General features: G+C 44.0%; 1 pseudogene; it reads right to left on the bottom strand.

Moving 5' to 3' along the window:
* Nucleotides 1-1,524: 1,524 nt before the first annotated feature.
* On the bottom strand, nucleotides 1,525-2,508 carry LOC115841242 (high mobility group protein B1 pseudogene; annotated as a pseudogene).
* Between the last annotated feature and the right edge of the window lie 17,045 nt (nucleotides 2,509-19,553).

The raw sequence follows: 19,553 nt of genomic DNA on the forward strand, positions 1-19,553 counted from the left end.
CATACTCAGAATCCTTTGCACCTCTTGGATTCTCCCATCACCTCTGTCCACATTTCTTAACCCCTTACCAAATGGGAAGCTCCTTGAGGGCAGGATCCATGTCAGATTCAATTTGCATTTTCCATGCCAAGAACCAATTCTTATGTTGAAACTGGTTCAAGTACTTATCCTGCCTTTCTAAGGGAACTATAAATAGGGATAACCAAACAGGTAAGGAGAAGCTTCTCTTTGTAGAAATATTCCAGCTAATATATAAATAAGAAATGATAGAATTAAAATATCACCACTTTGTATCCCCTAAAGAACTAATAATGGATTGAACATGACTAGTGACATCTCAAAAGAAGAGACAACCGTACATATTTTTAAAACCTCTACAGTTACTAGTTTATTAGCATCATCCAGGACTCAGATGTTCAGTATTCCTCCTGAAATTACATAAACAAATGCAAATGGAAAGAATCCAAACCCACATTATATAACAAAACTTCACTCCATCACAAAAGCATGTAAAATTACAAGAACGCTATTTTAAAACACGGGCACTTTAAGAGAATGATAATCTCAAAAACCACAAAATTGCCAAAGTGTTCCCTAAACTGCTAAGCAGACAAACCTATGACTCTAATGAATGAGCCTGAGTTTTGTAAAGAAAATTCAACTTCAAATAAATCAGATAATTCATACTGAGATCACAAAAGCCTAAGTGTCTTCTTCCCTCATGTCTATTTGATTTATAAAGGGGCAGACCATAATATAGGAAAATATACCTGATTTAAAATGCGGTATACAATTTTAAAAGTTGGCCCAATTAATTAAAAGTACCTTTAGTGGAGGGTCTCAAGTTTCCTAAACAATCCATATTTAGATAAATAGGAGAAGACATTTATAGCCAGCACTTGTTTTCCAGAGCCTTTGCTGGGACTAATGTCAACAAAAAAATTTAATATGTTAGTCTTGTATTTTAAGCTCACGCTTTTGGGGATACATTCTCAGGTCTCTAACGTGGGAACTGCAAATATAGCTGCCATTCCATGGTAATGGGAGTTAAAGAATGTAGAGTCCTCGTGTAGAGATTAGAACATACTTTTCTATTAGTCCTTCGAGGACAGACTTTCAAACGTTTGATTCTAATAATCCAGTCCTGTACGTAGATTGGTTACTCTTCACTTTGTAAATGTAACTGGGCTATGTGACATCTGATATCAACCGATCAAGATCTGCGTTTCAGTTATGGATGAAAACTGTCTCAGTTCAACTTTTATTACCCTCATCGCGAGTATGCAGGGTGTCTAGACAAAAGCTTTTTATCAGCCAACTGTATGAAAGATAAACATTGTAATGATTAGTCTGATCCAAAATGGCAAAAGCAAAAGACTACCTTCCCCTTAAGAAGAAAGTTTTCAGACCTATGGAAAGGCCAACAATACTAATAAAAAAAAATTGTATTTACTTAGAAGCATTCAGAATGTCAACAAAACAGCTGCAATTTCTTTTTTTTTTTTTGCAATTATGGAATGGTATTCAGTTAACAGAACAATAATTATTTCGTATAAGCTCCATCAGAGACAACGGAAGATGAAAAAACTACCATCCCCATATATAACTAATTTGTGCTGTGTGCCGACAAGAACCTGCTTTAAATTTCCATGCCAATTTACAACCCCCGTACCGTACCAGGCAAGGTTAGTGGCTATTGAAAATACCACCAGGACAGGGCTATCTAAAGACACATTCGGTAATGTGTTAACTATACAAAAAGAGACACTGTACAGTTTAAAAACAAATCTTACACAGCCTTACATTTCAATATTTTTCTTTAAAAGGAGTGAGTTGTGTACAGGGGGGTTAAATGCTTTATAGACAAGAAAAAAAACTGCGCTAGAACCGATTTATTCATCAACATCATCTTCTTCTTCTTCTTCATCCTCTTCATCTTCCTCATCTTCCTCCTCTTCCTTGTTCTCTTGCTTTTTTCAGCCTTGACGACTCCCTTTTTTGCTGCATCAGGCTTCCCTTAAACTCAGTATGCAGCAATATCTTTTTTGTACTTTTCCTTCAGCTTAGCAACCTTCCACTGACAAGGCTGCTTGTCACCTGCAGCAGTGTATTCCACATCTCTCCCAGTTTCTTTGCAGCATCACCAGTGGATAGGTCAGGATGCTCTCCTTTGATTTTTGGACGATACTCAGAACAAAACAAGACAAAGGCCGAAGGAGGCCTCTTGGGTGCATTGGGATCCTTGGACTTTTTTGTTTCCCCTTTAGGAGGGATATACGTTTTCATTTCTCTTTCATAACGGGCCTTGTCAGCCTTTGACATGTCTTTGAATTTTCCTTTCTCTTTAGCGGACATGGTCTTCCACCTCTCTGAGCACTTCTTAGAAAACACTGAGAAGCTGACTGAAGCATCTGGATGCTTCTTCTTGTGCTCCTCCCGGCAAGTTTGCACAAAGAATGCACAGGATGACATTTTGCTTCTCGGCTTCTTAGCGTCTCCTTTCCCCATGTTTAATTATTTTTCCTCAGTGAGGCACAGGGGGGCCCAGTGCCCATCCGGCTCTCCCTTGCCCGGGGAACTGTCTCTATGGAGCTCAACGTACTGCAATGGCTATGACAGCTGGAGCCAGACGCAGCCTCCTGACTCTCTCCACTCTGTCGACAGCCATATATTTGTGTCTGTCTGAAAGAGTCTTGCAAAAGTAAATGTATAGGGACTTTCTGGTGGCGCAGTGGTTAAGAATTCGCTGCCAAAGCAGGAGACACGGGTTTGAGCCCCAGCCCGGGAAGATCCCATGTGCCGCGGAGCAACTAAGCCCATGCGCCACAACTACCGAGCCTGCGTTCTAAAGCCCCTGTGGCACAACTACTGAGCCCACGTGTCGCAACTACTGGAGCCCGTGCTCCGAAACAAGAGAAACCACTGCAGTGAGAAGCCCGTGCACTGCAACGAAGAGTAGCCCCTGCTCACCGCAACTAGAGAAAGCCCACACGCAGCAACGAAGACCCAACACGGTCAAAAATAAATAAATAAATAAAATTTTAATAAATAAATAAATGTATAAAATCTGAGGACTTCCCTGGCGGTCCAGTGGTTAAGACTTCACACTTCCACTGCAGGGGGCTCGGGTTCCATCTCTGGTTGGAGAACTAAGATCCTACATGCTGTGTGATGCAGCCGAAAACATAAAATAAAAAAAATAAAATCTGAATTTATTTATTATTTATTTCTTTATTTATTTATGGCTGCATTGGGTCTTTAGTGCTGCACACAGGCTTTCTCTAGTTGTGGCGAGCAGGGCTACTCTTCGTTGCAGTGCGCGGGCTTCTCATTGTGGCGGCTTCTCTTGTTCTGGATCACGGGTTCTAGGTGTGCGGGCTTCAGTAGTTGCAGCACACAGCCTCAGTAGTTGTGGCACATGAGCTCAGTAGTTGTGGCTCACAGGCTCTAGAGCACAGGTTCATTAGTTGTGGCACACGGGCTTAGTTGCTCTGCGGCATGTGGGATCTTCCCGGACCAGGGCTTGAACCCGTGTCCCCTGAATTGGCATGCAGATTCTTAACCACTGCACCACCAGGGAAGTCCCAAAATTTGAATTTCAAAGAAGTACAAAGGATGGAGGAATATTTTAAATAATATCACGGGTGGGAAACTGTGTAGGACAAATGACCTGGTTTCTCCAATACTTAAGTTGAAAGGAAAAAAGAGAGAGAGAAAAGGGAGAAGCCATAGATTAAAAGAAGCTTGAAAGGCGTACCAATCAATTACAGTATATGGACTTTATTTAGATCTTGATTTGAACAAAGTGTAAAAACAACCAAACATGCAAACCTGAAATGAGTGAATGTTTGATACGAAGAAATTACTGTTCATTTTTAAGGTGTGATAATGTTATTATGGTTATGTCCTTATAGTTAGGAGTTCCTATCTTTTGGAGATTCATGTTGACATATCTACAAATGAAAGGACGTAAAGCCATGGGGGAGGGTAGTATGTGGTGTATAGATGGAAAAAAAAAATGGAAATGAGTTGATAGTCGTAGTTGGGTGATAGGTCCATGGAGTTTCATTATATATTTTCTCTACTTTTATATTTGTTTGAAATGCTCCATAATATGTTCTTAATATAAAAAATTGCCTCCTCCATGGTGCCTAGACCAGCATTTACACATAGAAGGTACTCAGTGAAAAATATGTATTGAATGAAGGAATTGTCAGACAGTATCAGCCTTAGCAGAAGGGGCCATCTGGGCTCCAACACACATTTTCAGTACTGGTATTCACTCAACATCTTTCATACAGTGACTGCTCACTGCCTTCTGAGAATTCCCATCAAGCCCCTGTTGTATGACAGGAATAGACAGCTGATCAGGGCCGAATGCACCTGGGGTAGCAACCAAGTCACAGGCAGGTGGGCCAATCAGATTCTCTTTCACTGACTTGAAATAAGATGCTAAGACCTAGTCAGACAAGAAGGAGCCCTACAAGTGAAAGGTTTTGTAGGGTGGGGGGCAAGAGTCTGCACCATACCCTTTTACATGAAAAGAAGTTCAACTTCACTCACTATAAGAGACATACAAATCGAAACTACACTGAGATACCATTCCTTACTCATCATATTGGCAAAAACTCAAAAGCTTAACAACATACGTGGTTGGCAAGGTGGTAATGATACAGACACTCTCATACATTGCTGGTAATAATACAAACTAGTACAGCCCAATGGAGAGGAAGTTGGTAATATGTAACATGTGCCTTTTGGGCCAGCAATCCCATTTCTAAGAATTTAAGTTCAAAAGACACCTCCAACAACACAAAACTACACAGGCACAGGGTTATCTATTATAGCATTATGGGTAACTTGTAACTGCAGAATACTGGAAACCACTTAAATGCCCCAAAGCAGTAAATTGGTTGAATAAACTACAGTACAGTCAAACAATGGAGTACTATGCAGCTGAAAAAACAATGGAGATAATCTCAGTGAACTGAATTGGAGTGAGTTCCAGGACTTATTTTTAAGCGAAAAAAAGCAAAATGCAAAAAAGCATATACAGAATGCTACTTTTGTGTAAGAAAAAAGAGGAAATAAGAAAACAAACACATATCCGCTGATTTGTCCAAAAAGATACAGGCAGAATAAACTAGAAACCAGTGAGATGGTTTATCTACAAGTGGAGGATAGGTCAGGTAGAGGCAGCGATAGGCAGGTAAACCAATTGTCTGGAAAAAATAAAACAAAACCCTGCAAAAGCCTTGGTTTGTAAATTTGCCACTTTCCTTGGTGTAAATACTCCCAACGTGGTCAATTTCAAGCTGCCTGCAGAGATGCACAGAATTGGCTCTTGCAAGCAAGTGCAAGCTGGCTCCAGCAGAACGCTGAGTAGAAGGGGTAGAAATAGTAGCACTTCTCTGAATATACGTTTTGTAAAGTTTTTTCATCAGCTTTATTGAAACGAAATTTACATACAATAAAATGAGTCCACTTAAAGTGTACAATTTGATGAGTTTTGATGAATGCATATACCCTTGCAACCACGCCCCTGCTCACATCCAACATATGAAACATTTCTATTGCCCAACATATGGAACATTTCTATTACCCAACACATGGAACATTTCTATTACCCCCAAGGTTTTCTTATGTTGTTCCTTCCCAGTTAAGCTCTGCAACCCAACACCAGCTTCAAGCAACCAGTCATCTGCTTTCTATTACCATGCATTCATCTTCTTTAGAATTCCATACAAACGAAATCATATAGTATATATTCTTTTGTGCCTGGCTCCTTTGACTCAACATAATGTTTTTTTGTGTTTTTTTTGACAGTTTTGCTTTATTTATTTATTTATGGCTGTGTTGGGTCTTCGTTTCCGTGCGAGGGCTTTCTCTAGTTGTGGCAAGCGGGGGCCACTCTTCATCGCGGTGCACGGGCCTCTCACTATCGCGGCCTCTCTTGTTGCAGAGCACAGGCTCCAGACGCACAGGCTCAGTAATTGTGGCTCACGGGCCCAGTTGTTCCGCGGCATGTGGGATCTTCCCAGACCAGGGCTCGAACCCGTGTCTCCTGCATTGGCAGGCAGATTCTCAACCACTGCGCCACCAGGGAAGCCCAACAACATAATGTTTTCGAGATTAGTCTGTGTGGTCTCGTGTATCACAGTTCATTTCTATTTATTGCAGAGCAGTAGTCCATTGTATGGAAATACCACAATTTCTTGATCCAATCATCTGATAATGGACATCTGCCTTGTTTCCAATTATTTTACTATTATGAATAAAGTGGCTATGAACATTCACGTACAAGTCTTTGTGTGGACTTAGATTTTCATTTCTCTTAGGTTAATACGTGGGAGTAAAATTCCTACGTCACATGGTAAATACAAAACTTTACAAGTTTATTTAAAAATTGCCAATTTTTCCCCAAAGTTGTTCCAGAGCTCAACAGTATGAGCTTTTTAGTCATCCACATCTTTTTCAATGATTTTATTGTCATTCTTTTAATTTTAGCCATTCTAGTGAGTGTAATCGTATATCATTGTGGTTTTAATATAAATTTCCTGATGATTAATGCTCTCGAGCAACGTTTTTATGCGCTTATTGGCCAATAGTATATCTTATTTGTGAACCAAGGCTTTGTAGAGAAATTGCTGATTCCAGAGCCAAAGCATCACAGCTACAGCAGATATCTTGACATATTTACAAGCCTTGCTACTTGCGATGAAGTCTTCTGGATTTGAACCACTCTGAACTGACCTCCTTGAGGGCAGAAACTGTGTTGTTTTTCATTGCCTCCCCATCCGCAGGGTGTGGCACTTAATAGATGCTCAGAATTGTTTGTTGAAATGAATTGATTTCTATAGTTCTGTTAAGGTCTTGCTACCTGGAAATCCAAAGACCCAAAGAAAGATATTGAAAAAAGAAAGAAAGAAAGAAAGAAAAAGGAACTTCTTGGCAATGGAAGTTAGTATTTTGTTCCTCTCTTGACTCCACAGAGAGTCTACCACTTGGCCTCTTCCATATGCTATTGTGTTTTCCTTTGGCTTGTAACTTCCTCCCAGTATCAGGCAATAAGATACCAGCCGCTGAATAACACCCTATTCCTGATGTCAGTTTCAGACATTCTGTTTTTCTATGACAACTGTCACTTAAAATAGGGGTCTAGTTTCCTGGCTTGAGCAGCTCATTCCCATGCTGGGCATGTGTTCTTAGTGATGCAGCTGATTGGCAAAAGAAGATAGCTGGACTCTCTCCCCACAGGGCAGGAGGCCCTAAGCTGAGGACACCTAAGGGGAGAAGGTCGGTAGATAAATATTTCACTATTGCAAGGGGAAAAACCCTTGTGGGTGAGTGTAGAGTAAAAACACTCAGTGAATGATTTCTGCTATAAAAATATCAGTTTTCTACTGCTGCATAATAAACCCCTCAAAATTTAGTAGCTTAAAACATGAACAATTTATTCTTTTACCATTCTGTGGGTTGAAAGTGCAATTCTTATGTTCGTCTCTCCTGGCCCCATTCATGCAGCTGCATCCTGGGCTTGATGCAACAAAATGGCCTCACTTGTGTGTCTGGGGCCTCGGGTGCGATGGCTGGAATGTTTGAAAGAAATGGGCCTCTCTTTCCACCGGCTCTCATATCCTGGACTTCTTCTCAGCATGGTGGTCTCAGGCCAGAATCCCAAGAGGACCAAAGTGGGACCTGCTAGGTCTCTTGAGACATCACCTCTGCTATGTTCTGGCCAAAGCAAATCAAAAGGCCAGCCCAGATTCAAGGGGTGGAGAAATAGGCTCCAACTCTTGGTGCAAAGAGTAGCAAAGAATTTGTGGCCATTTTAATCCACCACATGATGTGAAGACAGTAGCATCCCCCAAATGCTATGATACCAACTATATAAGAGAGTGTCAGCACAGAGCTAAAGAGTGGATAAGGAACACAAGCGAATTCAAAGTTGTTTTTGTTTTTCTGGTTGTGGGGTACCTGGGTGATTTTGTTTTATTTCTAGAAAGAGAAGGTCAAGAGAAGAATCCTGAGGGTGGTGGAGAGAGTTCAGATCACCGAGACACAATAGAAGGAGATAGAGCTGTTTGTCCTGGTGATGAGAAGGCTCGGAGGGGATGGGAACTGATTTCAAATGTCTAGAAAACTAGTATGTGTTAGGAGCCTTGTTTGTGTGCTACCACAGAGCAGAACTAGAACCAGAGCTAGAACTATAAGCAGATTTTTCTTAATTTAAGAGAGAACTAGCAATCAGAGACGTACATAAACAAGATGAACTACCAAAGAGATAGTGAACTACTCTCCACTGGGCTGCACAAGCAGATGTTGATGTGACCACTGTCCTAGAAGGTAGGAGCTATTCATGCATCTGGTGGGACCTCTGGGATTTCTCCCAACTCTGAGATTTGATGATGCCATCCCCTTCTATTGATACCTTGGGCCTCTGTGATATGGGGATTACCCAACTGCCGGTGCATTGGGCACTTTCCAGAGCCTCCATGCCACCAGTCACTCCCTGGGCTCTGCAAAATCCCCAAGTGCTAGCTGGATGGCACAACCCTGCACCCATCCTTAATGAAAGCCTCTGACAGTTTTGCTCCTTCACTCTGCTACTGTTCTGAGATTTCCTTCTGATGTTTTCCAGGAGGCGGAAGCGATTTGCTTTACCTTGTCTGGGGTGGATGTGTTTCTTGCAGCCCAGAGGCAACAGCCAACATTGACTCTTTTGCACTGGTTTATGGTGGGATCATCAGTAACTCTGCAAGGCGGCATCCACCCCATTTTACCTGATACCTGGCTCACGGTTATGACCAGAAGGGTCAGTGGCGCCTCCGCTTTGAGCTCAGTTTCCTTAAGAGTGCCCAAGGTGTTAACCTAAAGACGCATCTCGTCACTGAAGCCCAGGACAAGGACGTGCTTCCTCCGATTCAGGGAACGCACTCCCACCACCCAAAAAACATGTGGGTGTTTTCTGTGAGCCAGTGCTTACATGTATGATCCCAGTCCCAGTAACACAATTCTGTGGGGTGGCTACAGAGGACACGATGGAGGCAAAAGAAGTTAGGTAACGAGCTCAGGGTCACACAGTTGCCAAGTGGCAGAAATGAATCCCAGACAGTCTGACTCCAGAGCCTGTAAACTTAACCATGGCACTAGAGGGGCTCCCATTTATTGAGTGCATTACACATTGTGGCAATGTCTTAAGCACTTCACATCCACTCTCTAATTTAATCCTCAGAACAACAGTTTTGTGAGATTTGTGTTATTATCTCCACTGTTCCAGATGAGGAAACTGAGGCTCAAGGAAGTTGAGAAACTTGCCCAGGGACACAGTTGTGAGGAGCAGTGATGGGTGAAACGTGGCCCCAGACTGTTTGACATTCCTCCCACAGAGAGCGAGATCTCTCTCCCTTCTCTTAGATCTGGGCTGGCCTCAGGTTGCTTTGACAGCAGAAAGGGGGCTTTGTGAATTCTAGACCCAGCCTTTAAGAGGACTGGCAGCTTGCTCTCTTGGAGCGCTAGCTGGCATGTAAAACATCTGACACCCCTGTTGGAGAGACCACATGGAGAGGCCCTGAGACCACACGGAAAGAGACAGGGGCCCAGCTGAGCCAAGCCCTCCAGCTAACACCACGATGCACCAGATATGTGAATGAAACCATCTTGGACACTTCTGACCTTCAGCTGGTCTTCAGTTGCCAGCTGAAGACCACCAAATGACCCCAGTTATGCCATGTGGGCCAAAGAACTGTCCTGCCAAGCCCCGTCTGGATTCCTGACCCACAAAATCATGTGACATAAAATAGCTGCCACTACGTTTCCAGGTAGTTTGTTACAGAACAAACTGGCATAATAGCAAGATTTGGAGATGAACCCAGGATATCTGGCTCCAAAGCTCATGCAATTCAGCCCCAGGCTACTCAGATGACGTTAGCAGCCATCATCAGGCGAAAACCAACCCCGCAAGCGTTCTGCATGCTTTCGCAGAACACCTGCATTGGTTCTATATTGCTAGACAGTTCAGAGACTCTGTCTACTGCCCCTCCCTCGGTTCCAGGCACACCTTCCTGCATGAGATGATATAGGAAGAACCCAGACGGGCTTCAGTGTTGCAGAATGGACACACGACACGAGAGAAAGTCCGCTGTCGGAGTGGGAGAGAGTCCATCACAACTGCCCAAGAGGAAAGGGAGCCAAGTTGTCCTAATGATAGGGTTCTTAAGCTGGGGTCCAACAAATACCACCCCACCCCCCAAAAGAACAGGGCCAAGTAGAAAAGTACAAACTATATAGCAGGCCCTGAACAGCCCTGGAGACACAGAGATGACAAGGTAGGGGAAAGAACTGGGGACAGGCAGCCTTGTGTTCAATCCCAGTTCTGCTGATTTCCTGCTATGCAACCTCGGGAAAGTCACTTAACTTTTCTGACCACCATCTCCCTTTTAACAGTGAGAGAGAAAATATTTCGCCTTCAGTGTTGCTCTGAAGAATAATATAATCTGTGTGACATACTGTTTGGCATGTCATAAGAACTCATTAATTGTTAGTTTCCCTTGATCCTTACCCAGGGATTCAGAAGATCACTTAGCTCTTTTTATCTCTCCAGTATTTCATGGTTTCTGATCATGAGGATTTGTTACCATTAAAAGGGATCAGGGAAGAGGGGAAGAGAGAGGAGAGAAACGTGAAATCGGAACCGCATCTCCTTTTTTGCAACTAACCAAAGCAACTTACTACCTGCTGCCAGTGAGGAGTTGGGCCTCAGACCTTTTGTTGGGGGGCAGGTGGGCTGTGGCCAGGCAGCTCACGTATCTCCTCTCTCCCTGAGCACATTGGCCTGAGCCCTGATTTTAGCAGGCTGCTCAGCCGTGCCGTTTCAGTGTGAGGTCCGCTGGCTGGTGGTTGTCTGTTGGTCCTGCCGGTGTGGTGTGATGAAGACTCTGCCGGGGGTAGAGAACAGGTTGGGGGACGCCATCAGTTCAGCTGCTGGAAAACCATTTCCCGACACGGGGTCTGGGCTCTTGCTGCTGCAGTTAATGGGAAACGACAGCTGTGGATCTCACCATCTGTCAGTCAGCAGGAGGGAGGACAGGGACCCAGGGAGCTTGTTCAAGCTCCGTCTTCGTAAGGGCAAGAACTGGGGAGTGGCTTGCATCACCTCCACTTACAAATCATCGGCCAGAACTCAGTCAAGAGACACACCTGGCTGCCAAAAGGCTAGGAAAACCAGGCTCACCTGGTACCTTTGTAATTTTGGAAGAAGGGGAGAATAGATACTGGGGAACGGCAAGAGTCTCCACCCACTCCCCCCTTCCAGTTCATGTCTAATACAACAGTATAAATATGCAAATTTTTGCAAGGAAAAAAACAACAACAAAGTGATACACTCAGAGCAGCAAGACTTTAAAAATATAAAGATCAGCAACTTGTGGTGCCAGAAAGCAAGGAAGCACTCAAAACACAAAAGGATGTCAGACACAGGAACCAGCTTGAAAGAGCACCCAACGGCTAAAGCTGGGACAATCTGAGCGACAAAATAAATAGCGTGGCAGTGGATTACAGCCCAAAGTATAGAGTACGCATGACATCTTGGTATAAATTAATGATTCAGTATATGGATAGGGGACAAAAGACAAATCTTCCGTACAGAAGAATTGCAAATAATACAAGTAGACACTCCACCCTTAGTAGGTGGAGCTTAATTCTCGCCTCCTGTGGGCTGAACTTAATGAACACAGAATGGAAAGGGGGAAAAGAGTCACTTTACAGTGGAGAAGGCTGGCAAGCACTACCTTAACCAAGTGATCAAGGTGAACATCACCAGTGATGTCAGGTCAATAGCTTCTACCCCCCAACAGGATGTGATAGGAGGTCCTCCACCTCTTCAGGGTTCTTCCTAAAAACTCATAACCCCACTCTAATCATGAGAGAAACACAAGATAAAAACCCACCTCTGGATGGTTCGTAGGCTGAGGGACATTCTACAAAATATCTTATACCAATACTCCTCAAAATCGTCAAGATCGTGATAAACAAGGAAAGACAGAAACTATCAGAGACCAGAGACGGCTAAGGAGACACAGTGACTACGTGAAAGGCAGTGTCCTGGGTTGGATCCTGGAACTAAAAACTGTAAAAACGACTGAAATCCAAATAGAGTCTAGAGCTTAGTTAAGAATAATATGCCAATGTTGTTTTCTTAGTTTTAACAAAGCACTATGGTAATATAAGATGCTAACAGGGGAAACCGGGTGGGCGTATGTGGGAACTCTCTGTATTTTGTCTTCACGACTTTTCTATAAAATCTAAAATTATTTAAAGATAAAAAGTCTATTACTATATATGTATATTACTATTTGCATATATATGGGTATTGTATATGTTACTACAATACGTGAATACGTGTGTGTGTGTGTGTGTGTGTGTAAAGATGATCCAGGTCCAGATTGAGTACCTTCACATCAGTGGCTTTCAGACTTTTCCAACTGGGACATCTAGTGTAAGAAATTCTGTTTGGGGCTTCCCTGGTGGCGCAGTGGTTGAGAATACGCCTGCCGATGCAGGGCACACGGCTTCGAGCCCTGGTCCAGGAAGATCCCACATGCCGTGGAGCAACACAGCCCATGAGCCACAACTACTGAGCCTGCGCCCTAGAGCCCGCGAGCCACAACTACTGAAGCCCGTGCGCCTAGAGCCCGTGCTCCACAGCAAGAGGCCACCGCAATGAGAAGCCCACGCACCACAATGAAGAGTAGCCCCGACTCGCTGCAACTAGAGAAAAGCCCACGCGCAGCAACAAAGACCCAACACAGCCAAAAATAAATAAAATAAATCTATAAAAAAGAAATTCTGTTTATGTTGTGTACACATATATATTACTGTACCACCCACAGTGCATTCTGATGTTTTCTATTCCATTTTGATTTTTCACATGCTGCTCTCACCCTACTAGTGAGCCTCTCCCTGGGGCTCTGCCCACGTGACCAGCTCCCCAACCTCATCTCCCAGCCAGCCCAGCACATTGCCAAAGTGCCATCGCTCATACCTGGAACACCCATTATACAGATACTGAAATAGCTCAGACCTTCGCTTTGAACGAGTCTCTGCCCAAACACCACCTCAGCCCCAGAAAGTCATTTCCTGACTATCCTGTCTAAAGTCACACTTCCTCCGTAATCCTGTCACTCTCTGTCCTGTTACCCTGCCTTCTATGTCTTTGTAGCGCTGATTACAACCTGATATTATGTCCCGTATTTGCTATCTATTTGCGTGTGTGTCTCTCCCTGACAGCCCCATGAAACGTGGACTTGATCTGTTTTGCTCATGCCTGTGTCCTCCTTCCTGGTACACAGCAGCCACTAAGTAAACATCACTTTGTTGACTTCACTAGACTTCTAAATGCAAGGAGAGAAAGCACGGCTCGACTAAACCTTGGATTTTCTTCCTGTCCCCCCTTAGCTATGGACTCCAGCCCTTCTCTGGTCTCTTGAATTGGTGTTGAGTTCTCTGCAGCCCTGCTGTGACCAGGCCTTGCAACCCATGCCTCTCCTTCTGCTCCCAGCATGCACTCAACTTTTATTGACAAGCTGGCCTCTCTCTGTTTCCATCTGCCTATGCCTCCAGGCTTCTTGGCCATCTTTTTTTATTTCCAGCAACAATAAGAGAGGAAAGAAAGGATGAGGAGAAAGATGATGCATTGGCCTTCTCTATCACTGTTTTTCTTGCAATTAAAAAAAAAAATGTCACTCTTGGCCATCAGGCTTCTACAGGGCTCACTCATTCCGTAGCCTCTGACTTTGGCATTCTCTGCGGATGTCCAAATTGTCCCTGCAAAAAATGACTTAGGAGTTCTCTTTAACTACATTCTGTAGCTCAGTGTCTTCTGACTAGATACAAACTGCTTCTACCTCCTAAAGGGCTGTACGTTTCTTCCCCTTCTGACCATTTTGCTGGGAGGGTTACTAGTCGTTTCCTCATACTTATGGGTTTTAAAAAGGGGATTCGATTGTTAAGTAGAAAGGATCAGGAACATGGCAGTGTGAGTGGTCTGCACAGTATCTTAATAGCTATGTAAAGGGGAAAGTTGGAAAGCATGTCTCCAGTTTTTGCTTGTAAATGCAGAAGATACTGGGAAAATACACATAAGGAATGAATAACCATGGTTCCCTCTGGAGCATCCCTTGGGAACAGGAAAAAATTTCAGTTATTTATTCCAAACACTTCATCAGTCAGTCAATTCTAAAAGATTGGCCCTTGCAGGTGGACAAGAAGGTCCATGCAAGTTTTGTTTTGGAGAACGAAGTAGCTTGTCTGTTTGTGGAAGGTGTGACGTCATAGAGAGTGAAATTGAAGGGGATGAAGTTGATCTTTGATACTCAGGGCCATTTTAAAAACTTTGTAAGCCCCAGGGACTCCTACTTTTATTATATCAAATATATTAAAATGCACTCACATCCTACATTAAATATAATTTTGCCCTGAAAATTTGAATGGAGTTTTATAATTTTACTTTAGAAATTATTTGGCTATGAGTAATATTTAATTTGCAATTGGCTACGATTTGTCAGGAGTCATTGTCTCTCCTTGGGAATTCTTATGAATGAGAAAATCTAACCCACAAATTCTATTCAAATGGAATGAATATTTATAAATGCTAAACTGAATAATTAATGAATTTGACGTTATATTTTATTGACATTTAATTAAGTATATGTTAATTTTGTTTTACTGTTTTCTTTTTGTATTTGGAGCCAATAATTTCTCTTTGGATCCTACAAGATGCAATGGCTCCTTTGATATGTGTCCCACACTTTTCCTCTGGAACCTCTGGCTCAGGGTAAGGGAGTCCTGAGTCCCCTTCTGCCCTCTCCAATACCCCAACCTCTCCCCAACCTCCACAGCTAACTGTCTTCAGAATTGTCCCGTGCTCAAGCTCTCCTCCTTTATTCCTTTTATTCTTTTTTTTGCTTTTTGGCCACACCATGCGGTATACGGAATCTTAGTTCCCCGAACACGGATCAAACCTGTGCCCCCTGCACTGGGAGCACGAAGTCTTAACCACCGGAACACGAAGGAAGTCCCTCCTCCTTTACTCTTTAACCTTCTTCCTTTTATCATCTTTCTTTGCCACCTAAAAACTTTTCCCATAACACTACGGCTCTGAGCTCTGGGCACTGCTGACGTGCTAATGCCCTGAGTGGTTAATAACTCACAGTCCAGGCAACATGATGACATCTTTTCATAGTTACATTTTCATTGGGTCTTTTTGAAGATACATCTGAATTCAAAGGACTTCTTTTAATGATGTAAATTTAGGGTTTATTTTTAGGAGACATTTCTGGGCAGGTGCAAAATCTTTCAGGAGTAAATTTCCAAAAAAGAAAAAATCAAGGAAATCCTATTCTCCTGGGATCTCACAAATCAGTTAGGGAGATAACGTATGTACTACATAATCGTGACATAAGGTAGACAGCACCATTTAGGGAAGTGTAAATGAAGGGCTGTGAGAGCACATAATAAAAGGACTTGCTTCCAGCTGCAAGAATCTGGGGAGGCTTCCTGGAGGAGGTGACATTTAAGTTGGACTCTGAAGGATGAGTAGGATTTGAATGGGATTCTGGAGGCCTCCTGCTTTTGGCTCTGTCCCTCTGGACTAGCCACTGTTCACAAGTCACTCCAGCAGAGGGCAGGCTGAGCAAAGATGGGATGGAAAGTCCAACCTTTTGGCCAAGTCTCTCATGCTGGTCTCAGCACACCCTGAACTGTCTGGACAGCTTCCTAGACTTACGAAAAAGGGTGAGTCCTCTCTATGTGAGTTTTGGAGTTATTCTGACCCAAGTGTGGGCTCCATATTTACACCTTTAGCTTTGCCTGAAATTGATACCAACTCTGCCTCAGAGGTGGGCTATACGTTCATTTAACAAAGAGTTACCAAGCATCTACCATGTGCTAGATGCAGTGTTTCACTGGGAATGCAAAAATGAGCACAACAGACCTCGTCTCCGTCTTCCAGAAGTTTAGAGTCTAGTCTAGTTACAGGCCAGTTTTTGGACTTTGGCATGTAAAACCATGATTTATCTCCTGATTCTTCTGAGATAATCTATTTCAAAGGTAGGCAGGGAAAAGGGACCATGGAATAAAGGTAACAAATATATGGGTGAGAAAACTCCTACCATATGGTCAGCTCTGCCCTTTGAACCTGCTGCTGCAGATCTGGGGGGTCCTCCAGTGGCTTGTCTGAGGCCAGAGATTTGCTTGAAGCAAGGCTGCCTTCTGAGATGAAGGGCAGCCAGAGAATATCAACGATGTGTCCATATGTATTTATCAAATACTTACATGGCAGCTATTGTGGGCAGTACCGACTACCACCCCATGCTCTGTGCTACTGTGGGCAGTACCCACTGCCACCCCATGCCCCTGTCTGCAGCTCCTGCCATGCTCCTGATGCAGGCTGCGTGTCCTGGGAAGGGCAGCAGACACCACTAGCTCTGCCCCTGGAGCCCCTTCTGGATCCAGTGCTTTCTTATTCTCATATGCCCATCAGCTTAGCCCTCCCATCCCAGACTCATGTCCTCCTTGGCCTCCCGCTAACCGGTCCCTTTCCTTACATCCTTAGAAACCCTCTTTCTCATAGGAACATACTCCCGTTTATTCTTGAACTTTCCTGCTATTGCTCCTGGCACTCTACTTTCACTGAAGCTCAGCTTTCCCCAGATACTTTGGTTCTCAGGCTCTAATCAATGAAGTGGAGATAGAATCAGTCTGAAGTCTGAGAAGCGAGCTAGGGCAGTAATGAGGATGGAAACAGGAGTTCAAAAGAAACACCCAAGGGCAGATCTGAAGGTCCCAGAGTCACATTTCAGTGGACGAGAAAGAGGTGAGGCGCTCTAAGACATGTGGGAAGGGATGATGGACCAAGGCGGTAACAGATGAAATTGCAGGAGCTTGGGAAACACAGAGCCACCGTGATTAGCCCTTAGGGCGCCTTTGTGCAAATTTGAAAAAGGTCCTCCTTCCCCCACCCAAATGCAGCCATGTCGGGGCACACAGCATGGTGAGTGGAGTGAGAGCTGGGTTCCAGCTCCCGTTTTCCCTTTGACCTGGGCACCTTTCAGGGCGACCTGTGCATAAATACACAGAGTGACCCTAGGAAACCCCAGGACAGAAGTGGCAGCCCTGTCTCCCTTCTCCTCCCCAAGTGAGACCAGCCAAACCAAGTCCAAAGGCGGTTTGGCAAACTTATCCACACCAGGCCTTTCAAGGCATTTCAATCCAAGGGGCAGGGCAGACACAGCTGTGCAATTTGGGTTGCAGTAGTTTTCAGAGTCTGGTGGCCATCTGGGTGGTGCCCTGGAAGGGCTCTACCAGGAAAGAAAGACCTTGGAAACTCATCCTAGAACTAGTAGGAATGAGGAAGGTGTAGACTTCCAGTCTAATGCTGGGGCCCAATGGCTGCTGGGCCCCAAGAACAAGGGAGCCAGGCAAGCAGATCTCCATGTCATTACTTGCTGTCCCTGCCCTCCATCCTCCCTGATGTGCCCAACTCCCACATCAATGCCAGCACCTCAGATTCTGTTACTCTCCATCAGTTCTGTATCTCTCAGTTCAGCATCAGCTCTGCTCATACACGGTAAATGCTTGCGGATTAAACATGGAGAATTAAACATTCTCTCTGTGACCATCACTTGTATGATATTTATGCACTACAGAATAAACATTAAACACATAATATGTACATTGTATTGTAGCAGAGTAATTTCAAATATATCATAAAATGATGGGGATGGAAGTGATCTTAAACTCATTGAAATTCAACATCCTCTCTTTACGGAGAAGGAAACTGATACCCAAAGTAGAGGAGTGTCTTACCCAGAGTCGACAGCTAGTGAGTGGCAGAGCTGGGATGCAGAGATGAAAGAAAAGTCAGATGGGGAGTGGAGTTTGGGCCCGGCAAGCAGGGAGAAGGCTCGCTAGTGGTTGAAGTCCCAGGCCTTGCCTTTGCTCCTGACCTGTGTGGCTAAAGCAGAAAGGGAAATTCTGAGTGTGAAATAATAGAAGAAAAAGTGTAGATTGGTCTCTGCTCCCAGTTCCTGGCACAGAGCTCTTAAAACCCTTATAATTTCCTGAGTTACAGGAGCATCTGACACAGAGCTCCTAAATCCCTTGAAATTCCCTAGATGATGGGAGCTCTTTTGTTCTAATGAGGCCACCCTGGGTGGGCTCCTGGATGGGGGCTGATCACTAGAAAGACCAAGTCATGATTAGAAGTGTGGAACTACCAGTCCCCCCCCACCCCCATTCTCTGCAAAGGGGAGGGGGACTGGAAGTTGCGTCAATAATTGATATTCCTAAGTGATGAAGCCTCCATAAAAACCCCAAAAGTACAGGGTTCGCAGGGCTTCAGTGTTCATGGACACATTCGTGTGATGATACCTCAACTCCACGGGGACAGAAACTCCTGTCTTGGAGACCCTTCAAGGCCTCACCCTATGTATCTCTTCATATGGCTGTTCACCTGTATCCTGTATCCTTTGAGATAAATCGGCAATAGTAAGTAAACTATCTTCCTGGGTTCTATGAGCCACTCTAGCAAATTATCAAATCCAAGGAAGGGATCATGGGAAGTTTGTAGCCAACTCGGACAGAGGCTGTGGATAACCTGGGGACCCACTACTTGTGACTGACATCTGAAGCGGGGAAGGGAGGACAGTCTTGTGGGACTGAGCCCTTAACCTGTGGGGTCTGTGCTAACGTGAGGCAGTCAGTGTCAGAACTGCCTGGTATGGAAAACCCACGCATCTGGTGTCAGAAGTATTGTGGGTTTGGGTAGAGGAAGAACAGAAGAGCTTTTCCCTATTCACTGAGCATGCTCAGTACTGAACAGAAAATCTCTGGCCTCCATGATGCGAATCTCAACAGGGAAGGGGGAAGTTGCTCCCTGATAAGCTGGTGGCATTCGTGGGAGGCTTTTCCCCTGAAAATGAAGAAGTCCCCCAGAATCTGGGCACAGATGTTCCACATTTTAAAATATTTCTTGAAGTTCCTATTTCTCTTGAAGTGCACCTGGCCCATCTTCTCGGCTTGTCCCACCTCTGTGGCTCCTGGCTCACCACAGAGTTGATCCTGCCAAGCAATTCCTGCCCTCATTATAGACTCCAGGGACATCAAACTTGGAAGAGAGTTAAGAAACCATCTAATCATATTTTCCAGTGATCACACTCCTGGGCATGAAACCGGAGAAAACTATAATTCGAAAAGATACACGCACCCCAGTGTTCATAGCAGCACTATTTAGCATAGCCAAGACATGGAAACAGCCTAAATGTCCATTGACGGATGAATGGATAAAGAAGATGTGGTACATATATATATACAACGGAATATTGCTCAGCCATAAAAAAGAATAAAATAATGCCATTTGCAGCAACATGGATGGACCTAGAGATTATCATACTAAGCAAAGTAAGTCAAACAAAGATCATATGATATCATTTATATGGAGAATCTTAAAAAATGATACAAATAAACTTATTTACAAAACAGAAATAGACTCATAG

This window comes from Globicephala melas, chromosome 10, assembly GCF_963455315.2.
Source record: "Globicephala melas chromosome 10, mGloMel1.2, whole genome shotgun sequence".
In the NCBI taxonomy this organism is placed as follows: Eukaryota; Metazoa; Chordata; class Mammalia; order Artiodactyla; family Delphinidae; genus Globicephala; species Globicephala melas.